The sequence below is a fragment of the Eumetopias jubatus genome, unplaced genomic scaffold (assembly GCF_037043125.1).
Source record: "Eumetopias jubatus isolate StellerSeaLion01/CBP00866 unplaced genomic scaffold, mEumJub1_p1.0 scaffold_10, whole genome shotgun sequence".
NCBI classification, from domain to species: Eukaryota; Metazoa; Chordata; class Mammalia; order Carnivora; family Otariidae; genus Eumetopias; species Eumetopias jubatus.
Genome location: NW_028274816.1, coordinates 124,890,450 through 124,903,998, shown reverse-complemented (window position 1 = coordinate 124,903,998; position 13,549 = coordinate 124,890,450). Strand labels below are relative to the sequence as shown.

General features: G+C 41.2%; 1 protein-coding gene across 3 annotated transcripts in view; it reads left to right on the top strand.

Moving 5' to 3' along the window:
* FAM222B (family with sequence similarity 222 member B) overlaps positions 1-13,549 on the top strand; it is a 76,036-nt gene that overhangs the window by 22,151 nt on the left and 40,336 nt on the right. The window contains exon 1 of one of the 3 annotated variants that reach the window (XM_028109324.2): positions 11,097-11,169. The exons of the other annotated variants lie outside the window; for them this stretch is intronic. The gene's annotated coding sequence lies outside the window, so the exon portion shown is untranslated. Of the gene's footprint in view, positions 1-11,096; positions 11,170-13,549 lie in introns of those variants that run through there. 3 annotated transcript variants of the gene reach the window in all.

Below are 13,549 nucleotides of genomic sequence, written 5' to 3'. Positions count from 1 at the left end.
GTCATGATCCCAGGGTCCTGGGATTGAGTCCCACATTGGGCTCCTTGCTCAGCAGGGAGCCTGCTACTCCCTCTCTCTCCCTCTGCTTGTGCTCTCTCTGTCAAATAAATAAAAAATCTTAAAAAAAAATAAAATAAAGAACTCTTAAAAGAAAAATCTACTTAGTATTAGGAATTTTCTGATTTAAGAAAAAAAGAATTTTGTTTGGGTCCTGTCAAATTTGAGATGCTTGTTAGATGGCCAGCTGGAGCTATAAGATAGTTAGCTAGAAAAGCCTGGCATTCTTTGGAGAAATCTGGGCTGGAATCATAGACTTGTAAATCATCAACATGTAGATAGAATATGAAGTCCTAAAATTCAATCAGGAGGTCACTTAGGAATGGGTTGTGGCTAGAGAAGGGGGATCTGATGGAGAAGGAGCAGCCGGTGAGGTAGGAGGAAAACCAGTGATGTTACAGAAGTCAAGTAAATATGTTTCAAGGATGGAATGGGTTGGGACGCCTGGGTGGCTCCTTCGCTAAGCGTCTGCCTTCAGCTCAGGTCATGCCCCCAGGGTCCTGGGATCGAGCCCCACATTGGGCTCCTTGCTCTGCGGGAAGCCTGCTTCTCCCTCTCCTGCTCCCCCCCTGCTTGTGTTCCCTCTCTCACTGTGTCTCTCTCTGTCAAATAAATAAATAAAACTTAAAAAAGATGGAATGGGTCACTATATTAATTATTGTCTCAGAGGAGAAGGGAGAAGTACCCATGGGTTTTGGTGACTTGGAGGTTATTGGTGACCTTTAGTAGAAACACTCATTGGGGGGTGCCTGGGTGGCTCAGTTCGTTAAGCATCTCAGGTCATGATCCCAGGGTCCTGGATGGAGCCCTGCGCCGGGCTCCCTGCTCAGTGAGGAGCCTGCTTCTCCCTCTCTCCCCTGCTCAGGCTCTCTCGCTCTCTCTCTCTCAAGTAAATAAAATAGTAAAAAAAAAAAAAAAAAGAACCACTCATTGGACTGATGGAGTTAGAAGTCTGCTTGTAGTGGATTGAGGAGAAAAATAAGATGAAGTATTTGATCCTTTTTTGTTTTCAAATGATGACATAGAGGTTTTGGAAACCAATTTTTGAAAACTCCCTGTGTCATTATTATTAAATCCTTACCTATTTGTATTTGAATGTGGTTGTATATTTTTGTTGAAGTCCTGTAATAACAATGTTTTTGTACTACCATTTTAGGTGGATTCCTGTGCTCTAAGAACCTACTAAAACTAGGGTTATAAGCAATACAGGTACACTGGTTGAGTGAATGAGACTGTTTTTAAGGGTTAGGTTCCTGGTTTTGGAAAAACAGACTGGCTTGACCTTGGCCTTACAAATACATCAGTTTTCTCAGCTGTCAAATGAGGATAACAGGACCAGTTTAGCTCATGCGTGGTTGTGAGGCATGACTACTAATGAAAATAATTGTAAAACACTTTTGCAAGTTAAAGTGTGATATAAATGCTAAATAATAGTTCTTTATTGGGATGTTGTGAAAATTAGCAACATGCTGTCTGTTAGAGGCCTTAAGTTCATTTTGAGAAAGGTGATACATTTTTATAAATACTATTTGAAGAAAAAATAGCTCTGGATTTGGGAAAAGATACGCTACCCTCATTTCTGGAATGTAACAGTTATGGAATCACAATGAAACAAATTTTAGCCAAAGAATATATATATATTTTAAGATTTTATTCATTTGAGAGAGAGAGAGCACAAGCAGGGGGAGCTGCAGGCAGAGGGAGAGGGAGAAGGAGAAGCAGGCTGCCTGCTGAGCAGGATGAGGGGCTCAATCCTGCTTAACCATTTCAGTTAACCATTCCCTGCTTAACCTGATGAGGGGCTCAATCCCAGGACCCTGAGATCATGACCTTAGTCGAAGGCAGTTACTTAACCGACTAAGTCACCCAGGCGCCCCTCAAAGCATATTTCTAAAGGTAATATTATAATATCAGTTCAGAGGATTCGTATCACAAGAGTTTTTACCATTCTTGGCTTTTTGGTTCAAGTGAGGGTATGAATGCCACCGTATGGTAGTTATAATGCTGAATGTTTAAAGGACTGGTAGGGGTGATTTATTATCTATATTTAAAGCTTCATTGCCAGTTAGCGGAACCACTCACAAAAAAAAGCATTGAAAATGCATTTTAATTTATTTTAGGCGGCATCATATAGCCACTTCCATGAAGGCTTAGGTGATGGCTGCAGTTAGGCTTGGAGGAGGGACGTGGTGCCATTTCAGGCAATGCTAACACTCCTTGTTCCACACCTGAGGCTAAATATAGAATCCGGGCATCATTACCTATAATGTACTTAGCAAATGCTTGAAATTTCAGTCTGATGAACTAAATTTTTCTTGGCCTCTAAAGTGGCATTAACAATAGAGCAAACTTGGGATGTGGTTCTTTTATGTCTGAAACTGATAGGGGAAAACTGAAATGGTTAAGCAGTAATCTGCTGACATGCTTAGAACTTTACCCTGCTGACAGCTCAGTTGGGATCTTGTGTATTGTTTTTTTCAGTAGGGACCTGTGTATTGCTAATTTTAGAACAAAGTGACGTGAAGTTCTTAGCTTTACATAGATTGGAATTGAATCTTTTTTCTGGAATTTGAGTTCTCCCACAGTTCATTCCCTCTTTTTTTTTTTTTTTAAGATTTTTAAGTGATCTCTACACCCAATGTGAGGCTCAAACTCCTAACCCTGAGATCAAGAGTCACGTGCTCCACTGACTGAGCCAGCTAGGCGCCCCCATTCCGTCTTTGTATCAAGGACAAGTAAAAGGCTTAGCTTTCTTTTCCTCTTTGATGGGAAGACTTTTGTTGCATCCAGGCATCATTTGCTTTTCTTTTGCATTTGGTGACTGGAAACGGGGTCCCAGAATGGCCTATTTCCACAGCAGGGCAGTTAAGTAAGCTTACTTTCTTAGAGATGCTTTACCTCTGTGGTTGTATTTAGATTTTCTTTTATTTGCTTCCTTATCTCCCTTGTTCATTGTAGACTTAGGGATTGGCTTCAGCTGTTTTATGTTCACAGGTAAAGGTTCATCTTATATTCTTATTTTAGTTCCTTTGGATTTGATTCGCAGTTTACCTGTATCCATTTTTTTAATAGTTGCCTTCCCAGAGTAGATGTTTCACAAAGCTCCTGTTCTAAATATTTTTAGGACTGTATTACTTATGCTAGGCACCCTTACCTCTCCCACCCCGGCTTATTTGAGGTATAATTGACAACTAAAATTGTAAGATATTTAAAGTGTACAGTGTGATGATTTTAGGTACCATTATCTTTTGTTTTTTTTCATTCTGAGTAGCCAAGTTTCTTTGAAGTCTGCAGTTGGCAGTACTGTCAAGTCAAAATACCTTTAGAACTGTATGGAGAAGGCACTTTCCACTGCTTTCTAACAATATGAAGTACATATATCTTATTTGACCTTATATATTACTTCTGTGACTACTGGTTCATGCCTTTTGAAAATTTCCCCTTTGGTTGTCTTTTTCTTACTGACTTGTAAACATTGTGTTTTGTGGCCATCAACTCTTTTTCATAAGTGTTGCAAATTATTCTTTTTTTTTTTTTAAAGATTTTATTTATTTGTTAGAGAGAGGGAATGAGAGATAGAAAGCACGAGAGGGAAGAGGGTCAGAGGGAGAAGCAGACTCCCTGCTAAGCAGGAAGCCCGATGTGGGACTCGATCCCGGGACTCCAGGATCATGACCTGAGCCGAAGGCAGTCACTTAACCAACTGAGCCACCCAGGCGCCCGCAAATTATTCTTGAAGGCTATGAATAAGAAGTGAGAAAGCAGGCTATTGCATCAAATGCTTATCCAAGATGGTATTTGGTTAAAATGTTTGCCTTGGTTATTTGAGCAATAGTAAGCTTCTTTTGTCTCTCTCCTTCCAAAGATGCATAGAAAAGCTCCTTCTGTCTGAAGTAAAGTGTTGGCTCTGTGTTGGTTATAATTTGCTTTTTCTGGCTGGCAAAGCCTTCTTTTTGTTTTCTGTCTTCTGACAGATTATAGGATTGTGGGGAAACAGCGTCCAGGGCTTTTTCAGGAACTGTGCCATTTCATGTACGGGAGAAGCCATTGGCTTTGGCACTAGAAGAGAATCGGCTCTGCATTTAAAGATGCCAAATCATGCTTGATTCACAAGTTTGCTGCCTCATTTTGTGTATGTGTGTGAAACTTTTTCAGGATGTTGGCTTTTACTTTTTCTACCATGTGCTATCCCATGAGTATGAGAAATTTACCCTCAGTATGAGAAGTTAACAACTTGTTCCTTGTCTCCAACTCCCCAACCCAACCCACACAATCTAGACATCCCAGACCATAGCAAAATGTGTAACAGTCATTTTAGGATTAGGGGAAAATCTACCGCACAGATGTTTCCATCGCTCTTACGGTGACTTTGAGTTCAAGTCTTAGTCCTTCCTATGTAGGCTTGAATTATTTAGGGTGTGGAAATGATATGCTAACCAAGATGTCTCTTGACAAAGGCATCAGTGAAAGCTAATTGTCAGAGTACTCTTTCCAAACTTGGGAAGCTTAATTTGTATAAGACAGCACATTTAGGAAACTTCTGTTTATTTTTTTACCCTTGACACAATTTTCAGGGATGCATAGTATAATTTATCATGATTGCAAATGAGAATTTTTATTATCATGTAAGCAGTCTTAATTCCAGTTGTACCTGTTACCTTCATGTTTTTAAAACTCTATAATAGGGGGCACCTGGCTGGCTCAGTCAGAAGAGCAGGAGACTCTTGATCTCAGGGTCGTGAGTTCAAGCTCCACGTTGGTTGTAGAGCTTACTTAAATAAACTTTAAAAAAATTTCTTTAAAAACTGTGTAAAATAGATTTTTGAAACCTAGTCAATTCAGTATTTTAGCAAATCTTCCACATTTGTTAACACCTCATGCCTCTACTTTCTATAGATAATGGTTTAAAGATACCTTCTAGGTATAGGTTATTTCCATTTAGATTAAGGTGGGGAAAATAAATAGAAGAAACTAGTTTGGATAAGCTGGTTTGTCTAGTGTGAATTATCATATGGATACATGTTTTTTTCTCCCTCTGCTAGAAATGCTTCCCCTTCAGTCCTGCCCCAAACCCACAGTCTTGTAAAAGTTGGGTTTGTTTCTTATACACATTCTTTGTTGTAGTTTCCCCCCCTTTTTTTTTTAAACTGATGTGTTTCCCTTCATTAGATTAAGCACCTTAAAGACCGGGACTGTAGCTTATTCACTTTTTTTGTCTCTGGGTCTAATAGAGTTCCTGGTATATCGTAATGCAGTAATATATGATGATGTGAGTGAATGAATGAATGAATAAATTGAATTTCCAAAGATACAGTGAATGGATTTTACACTTCCCTCTAGTGTCTGAAAAAGAAAGTGCAGCCAGCTAAAAAAAACCACAACAAACTTAATACTTCGCTACATTGAAATCATAGTTGAAAGCATTGCCTTTTTATTTTTTTATTTATTTTTTGAAAGCATTGCCTTAAAAAAAATTTTTTTTACCTTTTTTTTTTACTTTCACATTTGTTTTTTTCAAATCTGCTGTTCTCTTTAAGACTAGTGGATAGTAAGGGGTTTTTTGTTTGTTTTTTAAATCAGAGTCTGTGTTCTCTCTCATGGGTGTTTGAATTCTATAAAATGTCACATAGCAGGTCTTTATGGGGAAAATGCCCTTTTAGTACTTTCAGCTTCTGCCTGGGATGGATCATTGTTATGGTTTTGTTTTTGTTATTCAGTTCTACTGAAAACTGTTTATTTTAATTGGAGTAAATTAACTGTCAAAGGCACTTTTTTTGGTGTTTTGTTTGTTATAAATGTCATTTGGGAAATTTGCCAGAGTACTCAAGAAATGTTGAAGTGTGATCAGATTAGTTGGTTGTTACCTGAACTAGTTTTCAGTCTAGCTCATTGATCTTTTCCTTCTGCTTCTGAAAGGCAGTGTGCTTGTTTTCTACTTTAATATCTTTTACTGATTATAAAAGTTAGATGCGTTCAACATAAAAAGTTTAAAAACTATAAAAAATAATCTGTTAATTCCACTACTCAGCTAATCTACTAAAATACAAAATTAATGCATGTTGTTTACTTTTTGAAAGATCCAGTAAAACGAATATTTAAAAAGTTCTCTGGGGCGCCTGGGTGGCTCAGTTGGTTAAGTGGCTGCCTTCGGCTTGGGTCATGGTCCCGGGGTCCTGGGATCGAGCCCTGCGTCGGGTTCCCTGCTCGGCCGAGAGCCTGCTTCTCCCTCTCCCTCTGCCTGCCTCTCTGCCTACTTGTGCTCTCTCTCTCTCTCTCTCTGTCAAATAAACAAATAAAATCTTTAAAAAAAAAATCTTTATTAAAAAAAGTTCTCTCCTTTGTTTCCCCTTAGCCCTTTTATCCTCTCAGTGGTAACCACTATTGACAGATTGGTGTATATATTTCCAGCAAATATTTTCTTGGACCTACAGACACATATAATACTCATATGTGCTTAGAAACAGATGTGATTATTTTATAATACAATCTGATATTTTAAAGCTTTTTATTGAGACAAAATATATAATAAAGTGCACATAAGTGTACAGCTCTGTGAATTTTCACAAATTGATACCTATATAACTAGTTCCCAGATCAAGGAACACTACCAGCGGGCGCCTGGGTGGCTCAGTTGGTTAAGCGACTGCCTTCGGCTCAGGTCATGATCCTGGAGTCCCGGGATCGAGTCTCACATTGGGCTCCCTGCTCAGCAGGGAGTCTGCCTCTCCCTCTGGCCCTCTTCCCTCTCGTGCTCTCTATCTCTCATTCTCTCTCTCAAATAAATAAATAAAATCTTAAAAAAAAAAAGAAAAACACTACCAGCTCTCTCTCTCTCTCTCTCTCTCTCTTTTTTAAGATTTTTATTTATTCATGAGAGACAGAGAGAGAGAGGCAGAGGGAGAAGCAGGCTCCCAAGGAGCAGGGAGCCCGATGCGGGACTCGATCCCAGGACCCTGGGATCATGACCTGAGCCGAAGGCAGACGCTTAACCATCTGAGCCACCCAGGCGCCCCACTACCAGCTCTCTTGAAGCTCCTCCTGTCAGTTTGTCCATGATACTGTTGAAGCACAGAGTGGATAAGTACTTAGTAATGGCAGAGTTAGAATTTGATTGTTGTATCATGAAAATGAATGAAGAGAATTATTAATGATTTCAACTTTAGTGGCTTTTATGAGAACTTGGGTCATTTTTAGGTGGTTTGGACCATTCTTTTGCTATAAAGTTTACTGATCTAAATATATATTGAGGACTTTACTATGTGTGCCTTATTATGCATAATTGGGAAGGGAGAAGATACACAGGCAAATATACAAGTTCTGAGTTACAATCTAAATTAGGAAGACAAATCACATATTAGACAACAGAATAAGTATTAAATTGTGTAGTAATTCAGAAAAGGAATCATTGCTGACAGCATCAAAGAAGGCTCTACAGGGGAGGTGGAATTTGAGCTGGGCCTTGAAGAATGGGTAGGATTTAAAGATTTTTTTACTTACTTGAGAGAGAGAGAGAGCATGAGAGGGGGGTTGGTCTAAGGGAGAAGCAGACTTCCTCCTGAGCAGGGAGCCCGATGAGGGACTGGATCCTGGGACTCCAGGATCATGACCTGAGCTGAAGGCAGTAGCTTAACCAACTGAGCCACCCAGGCGCCCTGAAGAATGGGTAGGATTTAAATCGCATGATTGTAACAGCACAAGTCATGGCATGAAAGTAGAAATGGATGAACATGATACACAGTGAGCAAGCAGATTAGTTTGTTTGGTGTGGGGAAAACAGGCTGAGGAAAGGTAAATTTGGTAATATGGGATAGTGCTAGATTATGGAATGTATAACTATAGAGCGGAAACTTGGCTGGATGACCTAAGTAAGAGAGAGCCACAGATAGCTTAGTGGATAAGAGTATTAGATTTGGAGCCAAGAAGACTCAAATTCTAATACTGACTTTTCCATTTACCAGCTATGTGACCTAGAGAAGATCCTTCAGCCTCTCTGGACCTGAGTTTCTTCATCTGCAAAAATGGGGAAAATGTCTATTTCATAGGTTTATCATGACAAAATAATAAATAAAAATACATAGTTCCTGACATAGGACCTTGGACCTAGTAAATGTACAATAAACTTAACTGTTTCTGTAGTTATTTATTTATTTATTTATTTTTTAAAATTTATTTACTTAGAGAGAGAGCACAGAGAGGGAGAAGCAGACCCCCGCTAAGCAGGGAGCCTGATGCAGGCTCTATCCCAGGACTCCGGGATCACAGCCCAAGCCGAAGGCAGACGACTGAGCCACCCAGGCACCAGTTTCTGTGGTTCTTATTCTTAAGAAGAGCAAATGGTTGAAAGCAGTGGTATGCAGAATGAGGGAGACTAGAAAGAAGTTATAGTTACCCCACAGACATGTTAAGGGTCTCTATTAGGGTAATGGTAATAAGACAGAAAGAGTACATTTGAGGGACATGAAAAGAAATTGGACTTGAATTATTTTTTAGGAGGAAATGTTTTGGGCTTCCCCAGTGATCTTTTATTAAACTGTTGTAATTCCTCTGTGGACTATATAGATACTTTGGCAAGGTGAATTTGACATTTTAATTTAGTTAAGGTATTTGCAACTCCCTAAGAGTTCCTCGTTTATATTTTAGAAGAGGATAGTAGAAATTTTATCTGAATTATCCTCTTGCTAAGAACATTTGTGATAATAGTGGTGAGATTGATATGTTTGTTTCTTTGTTTTTGATGTCTTGGCAAATTAATTGGGGCATGCATGATCTTGGAACCATTTAAGTTTTAGTTTCTGGGCCCTTGGGTGGCTCAGTCAGTTAAGCGGTAAGTGTCTGCTTTTGGGCTCAGGTCATGACGTGGGTGTCCTGGGATTGAGCCCTGGGTGAGTGGAGCCCACTTGTCCCTTTCCTCCTCCCCTTCTGCTCCCCTGCTGCATATGTACTCCCTGTCTCTCTCAGATAAATAAAAATCTTTTTTATTTTTTAAAGATTTTATTTCACAGAAAGAGACACAGGGAAGGAACACAAGCAGGGGGTGGGGGAGAGGGAGAAGCAGGCTTCCCACTGAGCAGGGAGCCTGATGCGGGGCTCAATCCGAGAACCCTGGGATCCTGACCTGAGCTGAAGGCACATGCTTAACGTCTGAGCCACCCAGGCGCCCCATCAGATAAATAAAAATCTTAAAAAAAAGAGCTGTCTTTAAAGGGGGCATGCCATACAGCTTTTCTATCTTACAAGAAGACTGTTACAGATATGAAATGCTTTGAGCTCCACAGAAGAAAGGGCTACTTAAATTGCAAGTGTTTTGTTGTCTTTTAAAAAGTATAGTAGGGTCCCTGGGTGGCTCAGTTGGTTGGGTGACTGCCTTTGGCTCAGGTCATGATCCTGGAGACCTGGGATCGACCCCCGCGCCCCGCATCGGGCTCCCTGTTTGGCGGGGAGTCTGCTTCTCCCTCTGACCCTCCCCCCTCTTAAGCGCTCTCTCTCAAATAAATAAATAAAATCTAAAAAAAAAAAAAGATTAAGGTTTTAAAAAAAAGCTACCTAAAGAAGCATTTCAATAGCAAAAAAATAAAAATAAAAATAAAAAAAGGGGGCGGCGACTGGGTGGCTCAGTTAAGCGTCTGCCTTCTGCTCAGGTCATGGTCCTAGGGTTCTGGGATCGAGCCCCGCATCGGGCTCCCTGCTTAGTGGAAAGCCTGCTTTTCCCTCTCCCACTCCCCCTGCTTGTGTTCCCTCTCTCACTGTGTCTCTGTCAAATAAATAAAACCTTAAAAAAAAATTATAGTACTACTTGGGGGGAACTAAGGAGGATTGTAGAATGTGATGTAGATACTTAACATTAGTTGCAAGAACTCTATGGACAAAGATAACAATATAGATAATAGCTTGCCTTCCCTAATCCCCATTGTATTTTACTTAAATGAGCCTCATGCACTGTTCTGCCAGTACACCTAAGAAAATAGTCTACAGTACTTGGCATATTCCATCCCAGCAGTGTTATGCCCCTAACGTTGGCATTAGTGATTGAAGTGTTGATGCAACCTGCCAGTTATCTAGCCACCTGGCTGTTGCTAAGAGTTTTTCCCCAATATTTGGTATATGGCTTAAACAAGACTTAGATCTTTGCTTCCTGATTGTACTGAAACCTAAGGGAGTGATTCGCTTGGATTTACCTGGATATAGATGTTTTATATACGAACTGGGTTGGAGCCAACTGTGTGTGTTTTGCAGATTATTTGATGTATTCCTTCTACCCCCACCAACTTCCAGATACATACCTTCCATACATGCCCCCTCCCTTCTTAATTTCTGCATCACAGGAAGCAGGAGTTTCAGACAGGGTGGGTTGATGTGTGCAGCTGATCTAATATGCAAACCTGTATCTATCCACTATGTGAAGTTGGTTAGTCTGAGGAAAGAAGGGCGAGGCCGAATGGCCCCGAGAGCTTCTTTTAACTGTCGGGTGTCATCTGGTGGCTATTGCTGTGTTTTCTGAGGCGTTCTCGGAGGTATCGCCTGGATGGGGGTCACTCCTAGCACCCAGGCAGAGAGAGTGGGCGGGGGAGCTGTAGAAGGAGCACTGCATCACCTGGCCCAGCTGTGGGATGCTTGGCTCCTGGCTTTGGGGTGGTAGCCAGGGGAGATGGGGACAGCTCTAACAAAGGGGAGCCGCGCAGGGGCCGGGGCCGCGGGTAGCTGGCCTATCCCCGGCGGCTGACCTCCCAGTGGGCCTCCCCAGTTGGCTGCTTGTCGGGTCGCTCTGCTGGCTCCCTGGCTTGCCATTGGCTGTGCGGACGGGAGGGGGTTTGCAGAGGGCCAGGATGGAGTTGAGGGGGCGGGGCTGGCTTCCGGCAGCAAAGGGGAGCAAGCGGCAGCCGGCTGGGGGAGGGGGTGTCGGCGCACCGCGGAGTGCTGTGCTCAAGAGAGCCTGGCGCTCAGAGCAGCCGCCTCCCCCTCCCCCTGCCAAGACCGCTATAAGCCCCTTCTCATCCCTCCTGCCCGGGCGGGGCGAGGAGGGTTGAGCTGCCCCAGGCGGGCGGGGCGGAGCCCGGAGCCCGGAGCCCCACCGAGTGCTGCGGAGCGAACCTCACCTCCCTTCCAGGGCTCAAGGTGTGTGTGTGTGCTTTTTCTAATGCAACCCGGACTTCAGCCGACTTAACCTTGTTAGAAAAGGGGAAATGGAATGGGAAGTAAGAGCTCCACATCCCATCAGTTTATTTTGATTTTTTGATTCTACCCTTCATTCTTCTTTCCCTCCCATCATCTCGCCCCTGCAGCAGGGTAAGGAGATTCGGGACTCTTATCTCTTTTTTTACTGATATGTCGATCTCATATGTAGTAAAATGAACAGAGAAGAAAAGAGGAGCCCTTTCTTGTGTGGCATCTGATGCAGTAAACCGCGGGGGGGGGGGTGGAGAAAAAAAAGGCTAGGAGTGGGTTTTTGGAACTGTACTGCATCTGTCCATTAGGGCTGTCTTCACCATTTTCATACTTGGGACTGCCTTAATCAGCAAAAACAATCTGAAAAGGAAGGAGGTGCTAGTGGAAAGAGGGAACAGCCCCTGTCAAATGGTGGTTCAAGGAAATCCTGATAGTTGTGAGAGATTAACTCTGCTAAATTCTCTTCCTGAGTACCTTGTCACCGGCTTTGTTTAGTATTCAGCCCTATTGGAGAAACCTAGCTAGAGTGAGCAAACTTACCTTGCTGTTAACTGAAACCTAAAAGTCTTGTCTATCTCTCCATAGCTTTATTTCTCACATCCATAGGTTCTCAGAGAGGCTAGTTTCGGTCATGAAAAACCAGACCAAACTTTAAAAAAATCCAGATGAATTTTGTTTAATTGGTTTATTTTTTAAAGTTTCCTTTCTGACCCAAACTTTATGAAATTGGGTGGCTGTAGCATTACAATTTAAATTATGTTTATCTTTTTTGAATTCTTTTGCTTCTACAACTATGGATCCCTTCTTTCTGAAGGACACAGGGCTTCAGCCAAAATCAGTTTTTAATTGAGAGGAAAGTTATCACTTGAAGATAGAGAATCCAAATTTTGTGATGTTAGAAACAAAGGGTATGTCTGTCTGTCTGCCTGCCTGCCATTCTGTGGTAAGTGGCAGTGTTCTTGATAAACTTGCTTAATTTAACTGTTTTTTTTTTTAGAGATTTTTTTTTAAGATTATTTATTTATTTATTTGTCAGAGACACAATGAGAGAGGGAACACAAGCAGGGGGAGTGGGAGAGGGAGAAGCAGGCTTCCTGAGGAGCAGGGAGCCTGATGTGGGGCCCGATCCCAGGACCCCGGGATCATTACCTGAGCCAAAGGCAGATGCTCAACCGACTGAGCCACCCAGGCGCCCCAGAACTGGGTGTTTTCACCAAAGGTGTTTGGACCAGATTTATCTTAATGTTGATTAGCAAAGGGCTAGAATGCCAGATGGGATGAATATCAATTTTTGGCAGCACTTTGGTAAATATTAATTGAAATGATTGAGAGTTCATTCTTATAATCCAGGTTCAGTTTCCACAGTTTGTTCTAACTGGAGTTCACTTTTGAAGACAGAATTGATGTGCTGGAGCTGTGTTACAGTTTTAACTGGATCAGTGTTTTTCCTTTGCATTGATATATTGGATCTCTAATAAAGGGCAGTTTTTGGTGAAAGCAATTGTTATGAAGAAGAGGGGTAATAGGATAAGAAACGATCTCAGTTGTGGAAACTTACTGGGGATCAGGAATCTATTTTTTTTAAATTTTAAGTAACCTTACTACAGAATTGTACAAAAAAGTGGGCACCTGGCTGTCTTAGTTGGTAGAGTATGTGACTCTTGATCTCAGAGTTGTAAGTTCAAGCCCTACATTGGGTGTAGAGATTACTTAAAAAGTCTTCAAGAAAAAAAGAGAATTGTGCAAAAAAGTAGATTCACAGTAAACTACTGTGTTGGATTTGAGATGTTTTGTTTATTACTCATTTATCCCTTATGATTCCATAATCATGTTTAAATTGAAAGGCTAAGAGGATCCCCTAGATGTTTTCTTACCTAACTTGTTACTGAGAATAAACTATTAAAAATCACTGATTGAAGCTTTGACAGCTAACTACTGTGTAAAACAAAATGCACTTTGATGTCTAAGCTATAGCAAGCTGAGGAAGTAACAACAACAAAAAAAAGAAAATACTTGGAGGCCATATTAAAGCATGTATCACTTCAGCTTGCTTCTGCTAAAAAATAAATTGCTGTCCTACTTGGTATCCTAGGTGGTTTTTTGTCTACCCATGGGTAAGCAATTAATACAGCTTTGTAAGTTTACTTAATTTTTTTATATATCTGTATTCTTGCCTGAATTGTGTAATCAATATTTTGCATGGTACAGTGATTTCCCCAAAGAATTTTCCCCAGGAGACAAAGGCTATGTATAGAACTAATCATAGGTGTATCTACACTGATCTCCAAATATCATTTAAAGGGGGATGGAAGTCCTCAAATTTGGTCCT